Below are 17193 nucleotides of genomic sequence, written 5' to 3' on the forward strand. Positions count from 1 at the left end.
GCCAGGTACAGCCCTTGGTGCCTAGACAGACCTGCAGATGCCTACGGGTAACCCCAAACGCCAAATATAGATAAGCAAATGCAGGTGCAGCCTTATTTATCCGAGCATAGCCTTGTATGCCCATGTTCAGCTCCCTTATCCAGACATAGCCCAGGCATGGAATTGCATGCCCAGTTTCTACTATCTTATCTCAAATCCAGCTTCAGATGCTCATGCACACATGTACGTGATAGCACTCAAATTTGCTTGTCCAAATACTGACATCATATGACAGGTGTGGTCGCATGTTATGTTATGTTATGTTATGTTACTGCAATTTGTATAGCGCGACAGCTGCCCCAGCAAAGGGGTGTACCGGCGCTGCCAGCAAAGCAAATAATAATATTAATAATAATAATAATAATACTGAAGCTTATAGAGCGCGACAGCTTCTCCAAACAGGGGTGTCCCGGCGCTGAGACATCCAGTGAAATTGCATCAGAGAGGGTAGCAGGCTTTAACAGCCCAATATTAATCTGCCCTAAAGAGCCAAGTCTTCAAGGCCTTTCTGAAACATGTTTCTGAAACTGCCTGCCGAAGGTAACCTGGTAGAGCGTTCTTCAGAGAAGCAGTTCTGACCGTGACGCTCTACCGCTCACGGGTGATTTCGCAAAGCGTGGGGTGCGCAGCAATTTATGAGAATTAGATCGCAGCGCATAATAGCAACTAACACGGAGGGAAGGCAATGGCTACACGATGAGAAAAAGCTGTGTTTTTTATGGCCTTCCTGAAAGCCAAGTAATTGGTGTGGCTTCGAATGTGAGTGGGCAGTGAATTCCAGAGGAGGGCTGCCCTGCTACGGAAGGAATGGCTTCCTGCCTGCACTTTCCGGGACCTTGGAACCCTCACCAGATGCTGGCCAAGTGAACGGAGCTGGCGTGTGGGAACATAGGGAGTAACTAGGTTGGTCAGAATACTGGGGGTGATGAGTTTCAGGGCTTTAAAAGTGATGCAAAGGGCCTTAAATTCAATTCTCCAGGCCACCGGCACCAATGTAGCCGGTGGATGGCTACTGACAGCGGGCAGGACCTGCGCAGATCAATCAGGGATCTGGCTGCTACGTTCTGAGCCCTTTGATTCGGCCTTATTTGCCCCTAAATAGAGAGAGCAGGCATAATCCAATCTGGACATTATAGCTGCCTGAATGATGGTCTGGCGCGTCGGGGGGTCAAAATAACCCGGTAGGGGTCTAAGCCCCCGTAAAAGCCCAAAGCAAGTCCCTGCTACCTTTTTGGTTTGGACTTGGTAGCTGAGGGATGAGTCCAACCATACCCCCAGGTTTTTGACAGCCTGCTTGGGAGGGGGAGCACTACCCAGGCTTTCTGGTCACCTAAGTTCGCTCCACAAACCATGGTCTTTTCCCACCAACGGCACCTCTGATTTACTGGTGTTCAGCTGGAGGCAGTTGCCGGTCATCCACTAAGGGACCACCGTCAGATCACCCCGAAATTTCAGGGCGTCCCTCTTGGTGTTGCTTGAGAGTGCCACCACCAGCTGAGTGTCGTCGATGAAGGAGACCATGGTCAGTCCCCTGTTTCTAGCCACCGCGGCCAGCGGTTGGACATAGAGGTTGAATAAAAGGGGACTGAGGGAGGAACCTTGTGAGACACCTTGTTTAATGGGGTGGGTGCCTGAGACAAAAGGTAGAGCAGTAACCACAAATGACCTCTCACTGAGAAACGAGGTAAGCCACTTCAAAGCCAAGCCGACAATCCCCGCCTCCTCCAGGCATTGTAACAGAATGGCATGGGACACTATGTCAAACGCGGCACTGAGATCCAAAAGGATCAGTGCTGACGTTTGCCCAGCATCCAAAGCAGACCAAAGGTGTTCTGTCACAGCCAAGAGAGCAGACTCCAGGTCAAAAACCATTCTGGGAGGAGTCCAGCATGTTGTTCTTGGCCAGGAAGTCTGAAAGGAGTTAGTTGACGTATGCCTCTGTAATCTTGGCTGCCCAGGAGAGTAGGGAAATGGGGCAATAGTTTTCAGGCTTGGCCGGGTCCAACAGTGTTTTTTTAAGTAAAGGTAGCACCTTGGCATGTTTCCACGCCTTGGTCACGATAGCAGTGAAAGCGACATATTCATTACCTGCTTCAAGGAAGGCATAATCGTAGGAAGCACCTTTCTAAATTGCTCTGGTTTAAGGGAATCAGAAGGTGAGCCAGATTTAATTTTCCTGCATAGTGCTTGCAGTTGGTCTGCGGAAAAGGGTGCAAAAAGGCTCCAAGGTATTAGCAGTTTGATCACACCCTACAGCTAGAGGGGTGATAGCTGTAGCAGGAAAGGACCTATCGATGTTATCTACCTTCCTAATAAAGAAGGAGGCAAGATCCTCGCATTGCTCATTAGACTGTATTTTCTATACTGCGTTAATCTGCTGTGATTTAAGGCTGGAAAGTGTAGTATCCTGCATGGTCCCCCCACAGATGACAGGACACTCGGCAGCCAGTTTCAGGTACCTTTATTATCTCGTATGTACAGGCTCATATGGATGCGTCCTTCCTCGCCCTTGCTCCCGATGTTCTGCCCCTTGCCCCCTTGACCGGATGTGGTGTCCGGTGTCTGTCCCCCCGAGTCCGTGTCCCTGTGGGTCCTAGTGCCCATCCTATCTGGTCACGACATCTCCCCCTTTGTTGCAAACAAACATTTCTGATACTGATAGATAGAGAGAGAGAGAGAGAGAGTGAGAGAGAGAGAGAGAGAGAGAGAGAGAGAGAGAGACACATTACTAGAGAGTTGATCCCATCATATCTCCTCAATTAGTCTCTGTGGTCTCTTGCACAATCTTCTCGGTCTTCTGTTGTTTTCGCCGTCCGAGTTGTTCTCTTCTTCCGTTGTCGTTGTTGTGATTGTCGTCAGTGGTTCTTCTTCTTCTCCTTTCAAATTTCTGAAATGTGAACTGTTTCTCGTGATGTGGTATTGACCTGCCGCTGCGGTTATCATTGGCCCTTTTACTTCGGTCACTGTTAGCGGGTCTTTCGAGAATGGGCTGTCTGATTTCCTCTGTTGCCGTTGTCGTACTACCACCGTGTCACCTTCTCTTATGTTCGGTTGTGCAGCATGCCTCTTCTGATCCACATAGGCCTTCATTTTTGCCTTTGCTTCTCCGTCTTTGATTGCTATGTCCCTTCTGTCTGCACTTGGCACTGCTTCTATTTGGGGCAGCCTGGTCTTGCTTGAGCGCCCTAGGACCAGTTCGGCTGGGCACCGTCCTGTGGAACTGTGGGGACTGTTCCTGTAGTCCCTCAGTACTTGACACAGGGCCTGTCCTATTGATATGTGCGTCAACTTTGCTCTCTGAACTGCCTTCTTTATTGTCCCCATGAATCGCTCTGCCATTCCATTTGCTTGTGGCCACAGAGGCGTTATCTTCCTGTGTCTTATTCCGAGGTATTCCATGAATTTCCGGAATTCTTCCCCTGAGAATGGTGGGCCATTGTCAGTCTTCAGTGTTTGTGGAGAGCCCCATGCAGCGAACACGTCATCCATCACAGGGAGAGTTGCGGTTGCTGATGTTGATGCTACTTGCCTTACTATTGGGAACCGGGAGAATTCATCAATAACCACGAGTAGATAATTTCCGGTCTCTAGCGGTCCATAGAAGTCTGCCGCTAATTCAGTCCACACCGCCTTTGGTAGCTCTGACATTTGCAATGGTTCTGGTTTCTGTGGTGGTCCCATCACTTGGCAGATGTGACAGCGGGTGACGATCGCTTCAACCATGCTGTCTAGTCCTGGAAACCACACTTTTTCTCTCAGCATCTTCTTTGTTGCCACAATCCCTCGGTGTGATTCGTGTGCGAGTTCAACTGTTTGTTTTCTCAGTGTGCGTGGTATCACTACCCTTGTTCCTCTCATCAGAATGCCAGTCTCGGTTTCTGACAGTTCTTCATTGACCTTTTTGAAGGCAAGCAGTTCATCTTTTGACACCCCTTCCTCCAGAATGCTGTTGTTGTTTATATGTCTCCACCTTTGTTGTCTGGTCACCTTCTTGATGGCTTCCATGGTGTGGTCTCTCCTTGTTTCTTGTTCCAATTCTGACATTGCAATGGAAGCTGGTGTGTTGTGCTTCAGGATGAAGTTTAAGTATTCTTCTGCCATTGTTGTCGTATCTGCGTTGTGTGGCAATGGATGTCTGGACATGTAGTCAGCTGGGTTGTGTTCCTTTCCAGGCTTGTGTATTATTTTGAAGTTGTAATCCATTAGCCGTATTCCCCACCTCTCTATTCTTGGTGGTATCTTGGCGTTTGGGTTGCCGTAGATTGTTACTAGTGCTTGGTGATCCGTCACAATCGTGAAAGGCTTTCCGTAAATGAACATGTGGTAGTGTTCGCATGCCCACATAACAGCCAGACTTTCTTTCTCTGGTTGAGAGTAGGCTTTCTCGATGTCGGATAAGCTCTTGCTTCCATAGGCGACTATGCATCTTGGAGAATCTTTCCCTGGTTTGTGTTGCGCCAGTATTGCCCCTAATCCTACTGGGCTTGCGTCTACCGTCAGTTCTGTACACAGCAGTGGGTTGAAATATGCTAGATGATCCACCGCTGTTACTGCCTCTCTGATTTCTTCGAACGCCGTGCTGCACTCCTTTGTCCATGCAAATGCCTGTCCTTGTTTCGTCAGCTCTCGCAGTGGTGCGCTCACTGTTGCGAAGTCCTTGATGTATCTTGCACAGTAACTGGCAAGTCCAAGAAAGGACCGTACTTCTGCTACATCACTGGGTGGTTTTGCTTTTCTCAGAGTATCTACCTTACTGCGATCTGGCCTCATTCCTTTTTTTGAAAAGATGTGTCCAAAAAACAGAAGTTCATCGCGCCCTAGTTCACATTTGTCCTCGTTTAGTGTGAGGCCAGCCTGTTCCAGTTGGGCACACACCTCTCGCAGCGCCTTGTCGTGCTCTTCGTCTGTCTTGCCATACACTAGGATATCATCGCTGTAGTTGAGACTATTTTTCACTGGCCTTATGACTTGTCTGATCGTTTCCTGAAAGATTTCTGCTGCTGACGATATCCCAAAACTCAGACGCTTGTATCGGAATAGGCCTAGATGTGTCGAGAAGGTTGTGATGTATCTCGACTGCGGATCCAGCTCCAGCTGGTGGTATCCTTTACACAAGTCCAACTTCGAGAATCGTCTCGCTCCTGTCAGGCAGCTGATCATGTCGTCAAGGTGTGGTCCAGGGTGTCTTTCTCTTTCAATTGCCATGTTCGGTATCCTCATGTCGACACAGATCCTGATTTTCGATGTGGTTTTCTTTGGCACGGCCACTATTGGTGACACCCAAGGCGTTGGCCCTTCTGCTGGCTCTATGATGTCTTGTTTCAGGAGTGCTTCTATTTCTTCCTCTACTTGAGGTTGCAGGTGTATTGGTACCCGCCGGTGATGCTGAGCTACTGGCTTCTTTGTATCATCGATATGCAGCGTGATTTGTCGCCCTTTTAACTTCCTTAGTCCTTTCAGTAACTTAGGATATTCTTTCAGGATGCTTCCCTTTTCCGACACGTTGTATGTCATGGCTATCAGGCCCATTATTTGTGCTGTTACATTGCTCAGTAGGCATGGCGCTGGAATGTCTCCTTTCAGCACGTGAATTTCTTCTCTTAGTGTTTGGTTTTGATATGTTATGTCTTCAGTGAATTTCCCAAGATTTGTCACTGGTTTCCTTGAGCCCCAAGTGAATACTTCAACCCTTGATGGTCTCAGTGGCGGTTTTACTTTCATTCTTTCATATTCTGACGCACACATGATGTTGCATGTGGCGCCACTGTCAAGCACAAACTGTGCCTTATGGGGTCCGACGTCTATCGTCACTGACTCCGTCTTTTTGATGTTCTTCTTGTCCACCAGACGAATGCTTTCTTCTGTCGTGTCTTCCTTGGTTGACATGAGATACAGTCGCTCCACTTTTTCTTCTTCTTCTTCTTCTTCTCCTGATTCTATTGACGAGCTCCTGTTTGCTGTTTCGATGTGTCGGACGTGCCGGCTTGTCGTCATCCGCTGCCTGCCTGGTCTTCCTCTGTCATTTCTGAACTGTGTTCCTTGACACACACTGGCAAAGTGATTGCTCCTGTTGCATTTTTTGCACATTTGGCCAAATGCTGGGCAGGGACCCTTGTGAGGAAATGCCAAACCACATCGGTAGCACAATGGCTCTTGTTGTTTCTTCGTGCGTGTTCGTGTTGCCCTTTTTTCCAGTTGTTGGTGCGACTGTTATCTGTCATGCGGTGTGCTTGTTCGATCCTCCGTTCCATCTGCTTTGATTGTATTTTTGCTCTTGCTTCTGCTCTTGCTAGCGACAGGATGTTTTCTAGCGATGTTGGTTCTTTTAATATTCGTGTGCGGAATTCGGTGTCACGACATCCTTCAATTATCCGCAGGCGAATTGCTTGCTCGTTGTCATACGTGTCAAACTCGCAAAGCGTCACCAATTTTCTGAGTCGTGTCGCAAAATCATCCAAAGATTCATCATCGTGTTGGAAAGCTATGGTGAAAGTGTATCTTTCAAAGTCTATGTTCCTTTGAGGGTCAAATTTGCTAGTCAGGCACTTGATGAGCTTTTTGTATGTTGAAATCTCGCTCGCCGGTAATGTCACTAGCAGTTCGTCCACATCGTCACCCACGAGGTTTAGGAATAGTCCTAGCTTCTTTTCTTCTACTACGTCAGTAGCCTCCATGTATCTCTCGAACCTAGCTATCCACCGCTCCCATCTTATTCCTACTTGTGGTTCAGACAGATTAAATGGTAGTGGTCTGCGATATTGGGCGCTTGGCCGTGGTTCTGCCATTTTTTTTGTTTTTGTTTTTGTATACAGTTCTTCTGTTGTTTCTTGTAATGCTCTTTTTGGCACTTATGACTTTTTTTTTTGTGGCTCTTTCAGGCCTTTTCTTTGCTTCTTTTCTTATGGGAACTTCTCTTTGCTCTTTATTTTGGCATTTGCCACCTTTTACTGTCCTTTTGGGGCTCTTTCTGGCCCTTTTTCGATCTTTTTCGTTTTTGCCTGACTTCAAAATGGCCGCCGGTGTTTCCTGTGTTCTTATTGGCTCCCTCGCCTGACTTCAAGATGGCCGCAGAGAGTCTCGCGAGACTTCGCGTCGAATCAGCGCTTCGCCTGACTCCAAAATGGCCGCTCTTCTTCCCTGCACTCTGATTCGTTGCTTCTGCCTGATTTGCAAATGGCCGCCGAGACTCTCGCCAATTTGTATTGCTTCGCGCTTCTTTCTCTGGTGCTTACCCGGTGCAGGCAATGTCATCGCCGCAGCGATCGGGGTGGGCTCCCGCGTCGCTGCTGTCTTCTACTTCGCAATCCCTTCGTTTTTTCGTCTTCGTGTGTGGCACAAATCCAGGGTGGGCTCCTGGCTTGATCACGACGTGGTCGATCGATCCGACACGCGTGGCTTTCTCGCTCCTTCGTCGCCAGTTGTAGTATCCTGCAGGGTCCCCCCACAGATGACAGGACACTCGGCAGTCAGTTTCAGGTACCTTTATTATCTCGTATGTACAGGCTCATATGGATGCGTCCTTCCTCGCCCTTGCTCCCGATGTTCTGCCCCTTGCCCCCTTGACCGGATGTGGTGTCCGGTGTCTGTCCCCCCGAGTCCGTGTCCCTGTGGGTCCTAGTGCCCATCCTATCTGGTCACGACATCTCCCCCTTTGTTGCAAACAAACATTTCTGATACTGATAGATAGAGAGAGAGAGAGAGAGAGTGAGAGAGAGAGAGAGAGAGAGAGAGAGAGAGACACACATTTCTAGAGAGTTGATCCCATCATATCTCCTCAATTAGTCTCTGTGGTCTCTTGCACAATCTTCTCGGTCTTCTGTTGTTTTCGCCGTCCGAGTTGTTCTCTTCTTCCGTTGTCGTTGTTGTGATTGTCGTCAGTGGTTCTTCTTCTTCTCCTTTCAAATTTCTGAAATGTGAACTGTTTCTCGTGATGTGGTATTGACCTGCCGCTGCGGTTATCATTGGCCCTTTTACTTCGGTCACTGTTAGCGGGTCTTTCGAGAATGGGCTGTCTGATTTCCTCTGTTGCCGTTGTCGTACTACCACCGTGTCACCTTCTCTTATGTTCGGTTGTGCAGCATGCCTCTTCTGATCCACATAGGCCTTCATTTTTGCCTTTGCTTCTCCGTCTTTGATTGCTATGTCCCTTCTGTCTGCACTTGGCACTGCTTCTATTTGGGGCAGCCTGGTCTTGCTTGAGCGCCCTAGGACCAGTTCGGCTGGGCACCGTCCTGTGGAACTGTGGGGACTGTTCCTGTAGTCCCTCAGTACTTGACACAGGGCCTGTCCTATTGATATGTGCGTCAACTTTGCTCTCTGAACTGCCTTCTTGATCGTCCCCATGAATCGCTCTGCCATTCCATTTGCTTGTGGCCACAGAGGCGTTATCTTCCTGTGTCTTATTCCGAGGTATTCCATGAATTTCCGGAATTCTTCCCCTGAGAATGGTGGGCCATTGTCAGTCTTCAGTGTTTGTGGAGAGCCCCATGCAGCGAACACGTCATCCATCACAGGGAGAGTTGCGGTTGCTGATGTTGATGCTACTTGCCTTACTATTGGGAACCGGGAGAATTCATCAATAATCACGAGTAGATAATTTCCGGTCTCTAGCGGTCCATAGAAGTCTGCCGCTAATTCAGTCCACACCGCCTTTGGTAGCTCTGACATTTGCAATGGTTCTGGTTTCTGTGGTGGTCCCATCACTTGGCAGATGTGACAGCGGGTGACGATCGCTTCAACCATGCTGTCTAGTCCTGGAAACCACACTTTTTCTCTCAGCATCTTCTTTGTTGCCACAATCCCTCGGTGTGATTCGTGTGCGAGTTCAACTGTTTGTTTTCTCAGTGTGCGTGGTATCACTACCCTTGTTCCTCTCATCAGAATGCCAGTCTCGGTTTCTGACAGTTCTTCATTGACCTTTTTGAAGGCAAGCAGTTCATCTTTTGACACCCCTTCCTCCAGAATGCTGTTGTTGTTTATATGTCTCCACCTTTGTTGTCTGGTCACCTTCTTGATGGCTTCCATGGTGTGGTCTCTCCTTGTTTCTTGTTCCAATTCTGACATTGCAATGGAGGCTGGTGTGTTGTGCTTCAGGATGAAGTTTAAGTATTCTTCTGCCATTGTTGTCGTATCTGCGTTGTGTGGCAATGGATGTCTGGACATGTAGTCAGCTGGGTTGTGTTCCTTTCCAGGCTTGTGTATTATTTTGAAGTTGTAATCCATTAGCCGTATTCCCCACCTCTCTATTCTTGGTGGTATCTTGGCGTTTGGGTTGCCGTAGATTGTTACTAGTGCTTGGTGATCCGTCACAATCGTGAAAGGCTTTCCGTAAATGAACATGTGGTAGTGTTCGCATGCCCACATAACAGCCAGACTTTCTTTCTCTGGTTGAGAGTAGGCTTTCTCGATGTCGGATAAGCTCTTGCTTCCATAGGCGACTATGCATCTCGGAGAATCTTTCCCTGGTTTGTGTTGCGCCAGTATTGCCCCTAATCCTACTGGGCTTGCGTCTACCGTCAGTTCTGTACACAGCAGTGGGTTGAAATATGCTAGATGATCCACCGCTGTTACTGCCTCTCTGATTTCTTCGAACGCCGTGCTGCACTCCTTTGTCCATGCAAATGCCTGTCCTTGTTTCGTCAGCTCTCGCAGTGGTGCGCTCACTGTTGCGAAGTCCTTGATGTATCTTGCACAGTAACTGGCAAGTCCAAGAAAGGACCGTACTTCTGCTACATCACTGGGTGGTTTTGCTTTTCTCAGAGTATCTACCTTACTGCGATCTGGCCTCATTCCTTTTTTTGAAAAGATGTGTCTAAAAAACACAAGTTCATCTCGCCCTAGTTCACATTTGTCCTCGTTTAGTGTGAGGCCAGCCTGTTCCAGTTGGGCACACACCTCTCGCAGCGCCTTGTCGTGCTCTTCGTCTGTCTTGCCATACACTAGGATATCATCGCTGTAGTTGAGACTATTTTTCACTGGCCTTATGACTTGTCTGATCGTTTCCTGAAAGATTTCTGCTGCTGACGATATCCCAAAACTCAGACGCTTGTATCGGAATAGGCCTAGATGTGTCGAGAAGGTTGTGATGTATCTCGACTGCGGATCCAGCTCCAGCTGGTGGTATCCTTTACACAAGTCCAACTTCGAGAATCGTCTCGCTCCTGTCAGGCAGCTGATCATGTCGTCAAGGTGTGGTCCAGGGTGTCTTTCTCTTTCAATTGCCATGTTCGGTATCCTCATGTCGACACAGATCCTGATTTTCGATGTGTTTTTCTTTGGCACGGCCACTATTGGTGACACCCAAGGCGTTGGCCCTTCTGCTGGCTCTATGATGTCTTGTTTCAGGAGTGCTTCTATTTCTTCCTCTACTTGAGGTTGCAGGTGTATTGGTACCCGCCGGTGATGCTGAGCTACTGGCTTCTTTGTATCATCGATATGCAGCGTGATTTGTCGCCCTTTTAACTTCCTTAGTCCTTTCAGTAACTTAGGATATTCTTTCAGGATGCTTCCCTTTTCCGACACGTTGTATGTCATGGCTATCAGGCCCATTATTTGTGCTGTTACATTGCTCAGTAGGCATGGCGCTGGAATGTCTCCTTTCAGCACGTGAATTTCTTCTCTTAGTGTTTGGTTTTGATATGTTATGTCTTCAGTGAATTTCCCAAGATTTGTCACTGGTTTCCTTGAGCCCCAAGTGAATACTTCAACCCTTGATGGTCTCAGTGGCGGTTTTACTTCCATTCTTTCATATTCTGACGCACACATGATGTTGCATGTGGCGCCACTGTCAAGCACAAACTGTGCCTTATGGGGTCCGACGTCTATCGTCACTGACTCCGTCTTTTTGATGTTCTTCTTGTCCACCAGACGAATGCTTTCTTCTGTCGTGTCTTCCTTGGTTGACATGAGATACAGTCGCTCCACTTTTTCTTCTTCTTCTTCTTCTTCTCCTGATTCTATTGACGAGCTCCTGTTTGCTGTTTCGATGTGTCGGACGTGCCGGCTTGTCGTCATCCGCTGCCTGCCTGGTCTTCCTCTGTCATTTCTGAACTGTGTTCCTTGACACACACTGGCAAAGTGATTGCTCCTGTTGCATTTTTTGCACATTTGGCCAAATGCTGGGCAGGGACCCTTGTGAGGAAATGCCAAACCACATCGGTAGCACAATGGCTCTTGTTGTTTCTTCGTTGCGTGTTCGTGTTGCCCTTTTTTCCAGTTGTTGGTGTGACTGTTATCTGTCATGCGGTGTGCTTGTTCGATCCTCCGTTCCATCTGCTTTGATTGTATTTTTGCTCTTGCTTCTGCTCTTGCTAGCGACAGGATGTTTTCTAGCGATGTTGGTTCTTTTAATATTCATGTGCGGAATTCGGTGTCACGACATCCTTCAATTATCCGCAGGCGAATTGCTTGCTCGTTGTCATACGTGTCAAACTCGCAATGCGTCACCAATTTTCTGAGTCGTGTCGCAAAATCATCCAAAGATTCATCATCGTGTTGGAAAGCTATGGTGAAAGTGTATCTTTCAAAGTCTATGTTCCTTTGAGGGTCAAATTTGCTAGTCAGGCACTTGATGAGCTTTTTGTATGTTGAAATCTCGCTCGCCGGTAATGTCACTAGCAGTTCGTCCACATCGTCACCCACGAGGTTTAGGAATAGTCCTAGCTTCTTTTCTTCTACTACGTCAGTAGCCTCCATGTATCTCTCGAACCTAGCTATCCACCGCTCCCATCTTATTCCTACTTGTGGTTCAGACAGATTAAATGGTAGTGGTCTGCGATATTGGGCGCTTGGTCGTGGTTCTGCCATATTTTTTTTGTTTTTTTTTTGTTTACAGTTCTTCTGTTGTTTCTTGTAATGCTCTTTTTGGCACTTATGACTTTTTTTTTTGTGGCTCTTTCAGGCTTTTTCTTTGCTTCTTTTCTTATGGGAGCTTCTCTTTGCTCTTTATTTTGGCATTTGCCACCTTTTACTGTCCTTTTGGGGCTCTTTCTGGCCCTTTTTCGATCTTTTTCGTTTTTGCCTGACTTCAAAATGGCCGCCGGTGTTTCCTGTGTTCTTATTGGCTCCCTCGCCTGACTTCAAGATGGCCGCAGAGAGTCTCGCGAGACTTCGCGACGAATCAGCGCTTCGCCTGACTCCAAAATGGCCGCTCTTCTTCCCTGCACTCTGATTCGTTGCTTCTGCCTGATTTGCAAATGGCCGCCGAGACTCTCGCGAGAGCTCGCGCCAATTTGTATTGCTTCGCGCTTCTTTCTCTGGCGCTTACCCGGTGCAGGCAATGTCGTCGCCGCAGCGATCGGGGTGGGCTCCCGCGTCGCTGCTGTCTTCTAGTTCGCAATCCCTTCGTTTTTTCATCTTCGTGTGTGGCACAAATCCAGGGTGGGCTCCTGGCTTGATCACGACGTGGTCGATCGATCCGACACGCGTGGCTTTCTCGCTCCTTCGTCGCCAGTTGTAGTATCCTGCAGGGTCCCCCCACAGATGACAGGACACTCGGCAGTCAGTTTCAGGTACCTTTATTATCTCGTATGTACAGGCTCATATGGATGCGTCCTTCCTCGCCCTTGCTCCCGATGTTCTGCCCCTTGCCCCCTTGACCGGATGTGGTGTCCGGTGTCTGTCCCCCCGAGTCCGTGTCCCTGTGGGTCCTAGTGCCCATCCTATCTGGTCACGACAGAAAGTATTGAGAATACGCTCTTTGCCGGGTTGTCACTGTTACTGATTTAGTTGGCATAGAACGTTGCATCCAGCAAGTGGCCAGCTATGTGGGTAGGGTTTGACACCAGTTGTATTAATTGGCAGGCTGCCATATCTGAAATTTTCCACGCCAGGGTCATCTAATTTGTCTAGATGAATGTACAAATCCCTAATGACTGTGAAGTTGGCGGTGTTAACTGCTAGTGCTCTGACCGCCTCTACGAGTGCTACCTTAAAATCTGTGGATGGCCCAGGGAGCCTATAGATCAGAAGCCCTGACATGGTGTAATTTGGGCTGAATGTGACCTTGAAGAGGGCGCATTCACATCCGGGTATAGTGTGCCTAGTGAAAATGCAGGGGTAGACCGATTTATAAATGACCGCGATGCCCCCTCCTCTGGTCACCCTGTTGAGAGTGAGAATGCTATACCCTACAGGAAGCGCCAGGCTAGGTTCCGCAGTCATATCATCCGAGTGCCACGTCTCTGTAAGAAAGAGGACATCAGGGGAGGTGTCCTCCAATAGGTCATAAATGTCAGCATGATATTTGGCTAAAGATCGACTGTTGAGGTTAAAAATCTTTATGGTCTTCTTAGACCGTGGGTGGTGACCACGTGATGTCAGCGCAGGGGTGGCGCTAAAGCCACAGCTCCAACAGCAGAAAGATCCCTCAATAGTGACCCCGCAAGACTGTCTGCAGTTGCTCACTCCTTTCCTGAAGGCTAACATCTCCTTTTTAGTGTAGGTCGGCACGGCTTTGATGAAAAGGGCAGCGTGTCCGGCGTCTGGCGACGAACTGGCACGGACGCGCGCAGGCGGGCTTGCCTTTGGCGATCCGCCGGTGCGCCCCTACACACGTCCGCTGCACGTCGCACGAGGCATCTACTTTTAAGGAGGAAAAGTGATCAGCTGCAGAGCAGCTGATTGGAGCCAAGACCGGAAGTTGTAATCACTTCCTCCAGCACGTATCAGTCCCTTCACATAAACCGAAAAGTCGGCGGTGGACCGGGGACTCAGTGCAGGTAAGGCGGTGCGTTTGTGTTATTTAAAAAACTAATAGAGGCGTCCTTAAATAAAATCCAGTGCAAAGTACAAGTTTTAAGTTAAAAAGTAATGTTAAAAGAGTTGCTCAAACTAGTGAGAATGGGAGCCCTTTCCCAGGCGCTCCTCTCACCCACAGAGACAGCGTCTGCCTCCGTCATATGTCTAGCACAGCCCCACAGGCCAAAGGCACCCTCACATGTCCAGACAACCTCGAAAAAAATTGAATTTCTTGTGTATTGCCCAGACTGAAACTTAGCTACTTCACACAGCCACACTAGAATTTTAAGAAATACAGTTGCCAAAATAACTGATGTAGGAGTAACTTTACATAACTATAACTTTCCCTGCAAACTGTCTGTGACACAATAAGAATTCACATTTAGTCACATTAATATTTTCTATTATGGTTTATGGACTAATGGAAATCAATTCTCCAGATCTCATTATCTCTCAGCAGGGAGCATATTTACATTCAAAACAGAAATGTGTACATAGCAACAATTTGAACAGTAGCATCCTTCGCATAAAATAGTTTCATTCTGATTTTAGATGGGTGCCCCATAATACCGTGCCTCAGTAACCAACCCTTTTATTGGGTTTTTTTCTGTCACAAACAATTGAGAAAACGAATCTACAAAATCGACATTGTATGTGCTTACAAAAAGATGCATTGCTCTGCGTATTGAATGAGTTCTTAAATATCTTCCTCCTCCATTTCATTAAAACGTTCTGACATGCAGACTGAAACATGTACTTTCAACACCTCCAGCAGACTGGCAGTTAACTACCTGGTGTTCTACCTCAGCTTCCAACGGTGTTCTACTGAACAACTAGAGCACTACTACTCTGTATTTATGACAGAAGTCTGGCAAAACTGAGCTTCATTTTGCTGTAAAACTTAAAGCATTTTCGGCCAGAAGTATGACTCTTTTTAGCGGTCACAAATGGGAGATCGGCCCGTTTGTGACGGCAAAAAAGGGTGCAGACATGTACAAATGCTATTTTGCGAGTCACTGATTCGCAAAATAACGTTTGCTACTCTCGCTATTAGGAAGGGGCATCTCTTCCTAATAGCGAGTCACCAAACCATGTACTATTGTTTTGAGACCGCATCTGCCTTCGCAAAACACTCGCAGTTTACCACCGACTTCAAGTAGGTTGGAAAACACTCACAAACGCGAAGGAGTCCCCAGGGGACCCCCTCCCCTTTGTGAGTGTGTGCGAAAATATTTTTTAAGGGCAGGCAGTGGCCCCAGGGACCGCTGCATGCCCTTAAAAAATCAAACTGAAAAGTTTCATTTTTCTTTTTTAAATGCATCCCGTTTTCCTTAGAGGAAAATGGGCTGCATTAAAAATAAATCTGCTTTATTTAAATTGCAGTCATAGACATGGTGGTCTGCTGACCCCAGCAGGCCACCATCCCTGTGAGTGCTAGCCATTCCCAATGGAGTCGGAAATTGCGCTTGTCTCATGAATATTGATGAGGCATACAATTTGAATTGGGAATCGCAAACAGTGTCTGAGACATTGTTGTACATTCACTTTAGCGAGTCGCAAATTGCGAGTCACAATTCGGCGCAATTTGCGACTCACTAAAGTGAATGGTCATACATCGGGCCCTATGTTTGGAAATTAATACAATGAGTGAGTTCATTTTGCCATCGAAATTATAGTTAATGCTCTCCAAGATAATTTCATAAAACAAAGTTTATTCACTTGGCTTCTTAATGGAAAGATTTGTGCCAATCCATCAGGCGGGGGCCAAGAAAGAAGGTGGTCTCAAAAGTGTTATTTCCCACATTAATTCCTATAGAGGGGTTTATTTCTGATACAGAAAAACAGCTGAACGAAATTAAACCAAATTTGTCCAAAAGTTTGAACTTTACTCAGAAAGCATGCTTTTGCTATTTGGTCTAAATAAAACCATTCAGGCATTTGTAAGAAACAAATGGTTAACAATGTGCTTCTGATGGGATGGAGGGGGTGACACTGGTAAAAAGTTAAAGATATCAGGACCGTTTTTGTCCAGATATACTCTGATTAGCCTATTCAAAGTAGATGGGCAGATCCTGATTGGCGGGCCGCAACACGGAGTCCATGTTGTGGTAGCCATTACAGGACACCTGAAAAAGATCATATAGAGGAACAGAGGGGACACCCTCTGACTCCTAGAGCCATGTGGCTGGCCAAGGAGCCCTCAGGAGACCCCCTTATGGTGGTAAGAGTAGGCCATCAGAAAAAAAAGACACACAAAGAGTCTAAAATAGCCCACAGGCGGTCAAAAAACACCAAGATATTCGGTCTCTCAGGGTTCAGACCACCTCATAAGCCCTTAGGAGGGCATTTTAGAATTAGCATATTCTGGTGTCCCAGAGAGTGCAAGGGCATGTCCAACAAGTTCCTAAATGTTTCCGGAGCCGCCAGGAGTGTGGCAGTCCCCACAGAAGCCCTACTAAAGTTTTACTATTATCACCGTGTCTCCTAGGGGGTACAATTGTTGACTTTTGGAGAAATTTAACACAGTTTCAACTTGAACTTGGGCTTTCTCTCAGAAGCTTTGGGTTGGTGTAATCCCCCCCCTGTTTAGATTCAGGGGGAGAGAGGAGTTTCTAGGTTGAGAATACAACATGTTTAAAGTAGAAAAATATGCATGCTCATGTTTTATTGAAATTGTACTTTATTGACAATGGCAACATTGATATTGAATACTTACACGTCTGATTGAAGGTTATTAGTATGTATTATTGATTATAACCGGGTTAACAGAAAGTTATTACATTGTAAGGTGGTACCATAGCTACCAGTTTTAATGGTGTTGTATTGGTCTGTTATAATATATGTCTGCTTTTATTAATTTGGTGACACCCTGACTAAGCCACTAGATCTGCCCCTTGATAATTAAACCCCCTTATATTGTATCTTCTAGTATATGTGGAGGTATCATAGTATCTGGGATCCTGGGGAGATGTTTGTTTGGAGAGGGGGCCGCAGAGGTCCTGCTCACTGAGCCATAATGTAGCTCTGGGGATACCATCCAGCATGGTCGAATGGCAGCAGTGTTCTTAGGGACCCCATTCCTCAGAACACTGAGTTGTTCCTTGCTAAGGGAGCCCAGACAGGGAACAGAAGCCCAACTCCCTGCTTGTACTCTCCCAGGCAGGGAACATAGCTTTGCGCCCACCCGGTGGTTGTCTGTCTTAGGGTACCTAAAAACCAAACCCTCTGCAATTTATATGTTAGGATCATGGGAGAACTAAAGCATTCCCATAAATAGACGCCCAGCCCAATGCCCAGTTATGCTTATCACTCTTAAAATTTCAAGTTGCTCTGAATGTGCGCTATTTAAAGCATGAGATGTTTAATGCACTTTTGAATGTTGACAATAATTTTATTGTGTGGTCTAGGTTTTCAAAA

At 47.2% G+C, this 17193-nt stretch overlaps 1 protein-coding gene across 2 annotated transcripts in view; it reads left to right on the top strand.

Annotated features, from left to right (window-relative positions):
• Positions 1-17193, top strand: part of RXFP2 (relaxin family peptide receptor 2) — a 1449053-nt gene that overhangs the window by 794520 nt on the left and 637340 nt on the right. The gene's annotated exons all lie outside the window — the stretch shown is intronic.

This window comes from Lissotriton helveticus, chromosome 8 (genome assembly GCF_964261635.1).
Source record: "Lissotriton helveticus chromosome 8, aLisHel1.1, whole genome shotgun sequence".
NCBI classification, from domain to species: domain Eukaryota; kingdom Metazoa; phylum Chordata; class Amphibia; order Caudata; family Salamandridae; genus Lissotriton; species Lissotriton helveticus.